This window comes from Lipotes vexillifer, unplaced genomic scaffold (genome assembly GCF_000442215.2).
Source record: "Lipotes vexillifer unplaced genomic scaffold, Lipotes_vexillifer_v1.1 scaffold493, whole genome shotgun sequence".
Classification (NCBI taxonomy): domain Eukaryota; kingdom Metazoa; phylum Chordata; class Mammalia; order Artiodactyla; family Lipotidae; genus Lipotes; species Lipotes vexillifer.
Genome location: NW_006786277.1, coordinates 1,399,988 through 1,404,712, shown reverse-complemented (window position 1 = coordinate 1,404,712; position 4,725 = coordinate 1,399,988). Strand labels below are relative to the sequence as shown.

Below are 4,725 nucleotides of genomic sequence, written 5' to 3'. Positions count from 1 at the left end.
AGAAGCAATATGTACTAAATAAATATAAGGAAGTCTAGACAAAGCTGTCTACTCTTGCCACATCCAGATTGCCTGTAACTCTCTTAGAGTCAGCCTGTGGGTCATTCTTCTAGGGAAGAGTTCCCATTAATGCAACTGGTCCAGTCCTGAAGTGGAAATAGAGCCTACAGTCTCAGATATATGCTATTGTAGTCCCCAGTGATCTTTGGATACACATTCTGGGAGACACTCAAGAGTTTTATTGTACCCCGAATAGATTACACAGTTTGCCTTTTAAAAAATTTTTCCTTTCTATTTTTTTCTTGACTGGGAAAATAACTTTATTTTGTTTGTGGCAGTGGATGAGGGTTCAGTCTCAGAACTTCTGGGACTGCTTCTTGGTGCTGGCAGCCTTAGTGATCTTGAGCGCATTGAAGTGCACCATCCTGCTCTGGGGCCGGCACCAGCCCACTGTGATAATGTCATCAAGCTGGACATCCTTGAAGCTGGGGGAAAGGTGCACGGATATGTTCTTGTGATGCTTCTCGAATCAGTTCTACTTTCGGACGTAGTGGAGGCAGTCTTGGTGGTTGACATTGGTCTGCTACATCTTCATCTTGGTCACCACACCAGACAGGATCCACCCTTAGACGGAGACATTACCAGTAAAAGGGCACTTCTTGTCAACGTATGTGCATAGAAGGGATGACCAGGTAGGTAGATTGAAGATGGCTAAATGATTAGGTAGATAATAGATACAGTTATATACAAATGAATTTTAAAATTAAATTTTACCTGGATTTATCTGAGAAAAATAAATTTAACTAACACTAAATTCCTCTTCCTCCCTGAAATTCAAATAGGAATTCTTATCATTGTTAACCACTCTAGAGATTATTTTCAAATGTCTCTTATTTCCTTTAAGATAAAATGGTTATGAAAAATATTAAGTTTAGTCATTATTTTTAAAGTTAAATGCTTTAATTTTAGGTCCTACTGACCACCTGCTATGAAAGATGAGATGTGAGGAGGTTAGCACAATTATTTGACAATCTATTAGTCCTCCTTCCACCTTTTCCTTTATCTCAACTCATTTAATCCATCAAATTTATAACATTTTCAATCTCTTCTGAAGTTGGTTTTGCCTTGGTCTATTTAAAGATCCTTTCAAAAAAAAGTTTTCTTCTGCTGTATTTAAAAATATTTTTCAATTTTCTCTAATCTCCCAAACATCTAATTATGTCTATCTATATTTAACTTTTCTATCTCTTTTATATACATATATTTTCTAAAATTATTTAAAAATTTCTATTTGTTTCATTTTGAGTAATTATCTCAGTTCTTTTCTTGCTGCTTCTTTTATGTTTTCAGGATTGCCCATAGTTTTTTTTTTTTTCACTTAACATATGTTTCATCTTTACAGTATTTTAATTTTTCTTCAATTCTTTTGCTAAGCTCTATAAAACCTCTTTTCAACTTAATTTATTGTCTTATGACATCGTCTTTCAATCCATGTATCCTGTTTGTTTGCTTGTTTTTCTTTTTTAAGGGAGATCATTATTTACACCTTTTTTTTTTTAAGTTTTATTTATTTATTTATTTTTTAGCTGGGCTGTGCAGTTTATGGGATCTCAGTTCCCTGACCAGGGATTGAACCCAGGCCACAGCAGTGAAAGTGCCAAATCCTAACCACTAGACCACCAGGGAACTCTCAACATCACTTCTTTAAAACAATGAAGAACTTTTGTTTTCAGAACTCTTGACCCATTTCCTTGGGTGATTCTTCTTGTGTTCAACTTATCTTCCTCTGCTTTAAGCTTGTGTTTCTTTGATTTTACATTCTATTTATAAGTATATTACTGCTATGTTAATAATTCTTATTGTGGTAAACAGAATGGTCACCCATAAATGACCATCCCCTATGCTCTGAAACCTGTACATGTGTTACATTACATGGTAAAAGGAACTTTGCAGATGCAAGGTTACTGACATTAAAATAGGGATGTTATTATGAATTATGCATGTGAGCCCAATGTAACCATATAAGTCCTTAAAAGCAGAGAACTTTCTTCAGCTGAGTCAGAGAGATGCAGCAGAAGTCTGAGAGATTTGAAATGTGAGAGGATCTCCATCTGCTATTGCTACAGTGGGGCAGATGGAAAGCATGAGAAAGAATACAGGCAACTTCCAGAAGTAAAGACCAGCCCCTGGCTTACAGCTAGCAAGGAAACAAGGATGACAGTCCTACAACTGCAAGGAATTGAATTCAGCCAATAACCTAAATTAGCTTGGAAGTAGATTTGTCCAACTATATACACTACAGAATGTATCTCTGTCAACATCTTGATTTCAACCTTGTGAGACCCTATTCAGAGAGCCTACTAAACACACCCAGAATTCTGACCTATAGAAATTATGAGATATTTTTTGTTGTTGTTCTAGCAATACTTGGCTTCTAAGTTTATGGTCATTTATTATGACAGGGATGGAAAGCTAATATACTTATATATAGTTTTTCTGAAGAAGAGTACTGAGATGAACAGCTTACAGCTTCTAGCCATTTCTTTTTTCTTGAACTTTCATTACACATGCAATTTCACTTACCCTGGCAGATGTTTCTCCCCTCCATTCTGTCATGTAAGTGTTTATGATAGCAAAGACTCTCCATCTTGCCATGGATCACTACCTTCCTATTTCCTCATTTTTAGCCAAAAGAGTAGGTTGTAGACAGAAATAATATAAGGTTAACTTGTTTCCAACATTATCTTTATCTTCCTTTACTTTCTTCAAAGTTAAACTGGTTCTCTACAGGGATATTTGCTTTTTCTGAAATGCCAGACCTCTAGACACTATCTTCTCTTAAGAGATCCTTGAGAAAGCATTTCAAATTCAGAGAAATCTATAAACTGCAGGAATTCTGAGAAGGCTATAGCCTTCTACAGCAACCAAGACCAGACCTCACAGATGCCTTCCTAATTACACCTTCTGGCATTTTCTTGTTTTATTATGATATAGGTTTTCTTTTGTCTAATATTTACTCTTTTTTCCTTCCCTTTTTAGGAGTAGTGATGAAAGGTAAAAGTACCTTCACTTTATAAACTTTAACCAGAGAACGTATGCATTTTCATTTAGTGGTTCAATATGGGAAATGAAAAAGAGAAGCCCTAGTGCAAGAAGGAAGAATAAGGTGGAGAAAACAATATGAAAAATAGGAAGTACAAGTAAAAAAGAATCAAATTTTAGTTTAATTTCTCTTATATTTTAGACTGAAATTTTCCCAAATTGAGAGATTTTCTTCCAGAGGTTAGCTCCAATAAAAATGATTATGGCACACATACACAAATGTAAAAATAGTGAAAAATGCTATCAGACTCAGAAAAAGCATGAGCTAAACAACCTTTTTGCTTGAAGAGAATAGAATTCTAATATTACTGTCAGACAATTTTTTTTTAAGTTGTAATAAAATTGAATAAAACTTGATCACCTTCTAAGTATCAGGATACTATTTTCTGTTTTGAGGTATATCAAGGAACAAAACACAGTGTCTGCTCCATGAGGGTAATTGTTCAGAGCTGTGAGGGAGACAACAAACAGATAAACAAATGCATGTCAATTGATGATAAAGAAGAGAGGGAGAGATCCTATTTCAGAGAATGTGTTCAGAGAAGCCCTATCTAACAAGGTTGCATTTAACAGACCTAAAGGAAGGGATAATACCAAGCAGGCAGAAGAACAAATGAAAGTCCTGAGATGATAGTGTCCTTCACGTGTTTAAGGACAGGAGGAGTTCTATGTGGCTGAAGCATTGGGGAGTGACAGGCAAACACATGCTGGAGATGAACCCAGAAATGTAGTGAATAGCCATATCATTAGATCCTTGTAGACAATTGTCAGGACTTTGTGTTTTACACTAGTGTGAGATGGGAAGCCATTGGAGGGTTTTAGGAAAAGGAATGCTGTGATTTGATTTCTGTTTTCAGGATCCTTTTGGCTCCTCTGTGGAGAGCAGACAGGAAGCGGGCAGAGGCAGAAGTAGGAAACTGATTGAAGATGGTCAGCCCAGGTAGGAGGAGATGGTGGCTTGTATTTGGGTTGTCACAGTGGTAAATGGGGCAGATTCTGGATATATCTTCAAGGTAAAACCAACACGATTAGGGTTGTGGCATGTAAGGAAAAGAAAGAAATCACAAATTATTCCAAGGTATTTGATGGCCATGTGAAGATGTCAAGTCTTCCTATTCCCTAAAGGATGATGTGCATACTCTTTAGTATGACATTTAAGACTGCTCTGAATGTCACACTCCTGGGTCCTTTTCATCTTTATCACATATAAGAGCTTTATTATGCTCTGCAGAGTGCTTGATGAGAGGTTATCTGTAAAGGCTGAATGAATGAAGAATTAATTTAATAACTATTGACTGTGCTAGAGAAATATTTTGTATACACACACATATATATAAATACATGTAATATTATATACTATACATTGAGAGATTTTCTTATTATAGCAGTATGAAATTTTATAGCATTTGAGACAATTCATACACATGCATCACACAAAAAAGAAAATGTTGTGTGATGTGGCATAATTCAAATCCTGCCTAAAGATGCCACACAGAAATAATGATGACAATATTCAATCCAGTAATACAAAATCAATAGATGTCATTGAATTGCCATCTGAAGGAAATTTAGAATGCCATTTTGTTGACTATTAATTAAATTGACATGTTAAATTAAAACTAA

The 4,725-nt window shown here is 35.4% G+C and overlaps 1 non-coding gene across 1 annotated transcript; it reads right to left on the bottom strand.

Moving 5' to 3' along the window:
* Window positions 1-1,614: 1,614 nt before the first annotated feature.
* Window positions 1,615-1,686, bottom strand: TRNAE-UUC (transfer RNA glutamic acid (anticodon UUC)). The gene has a single exon. It is a non-coding gene; the product is annotated as a tRNA-Glu (tRNA).
* Window positions 1,687-4,725: the final 3,039 nt, after the last annotated feature.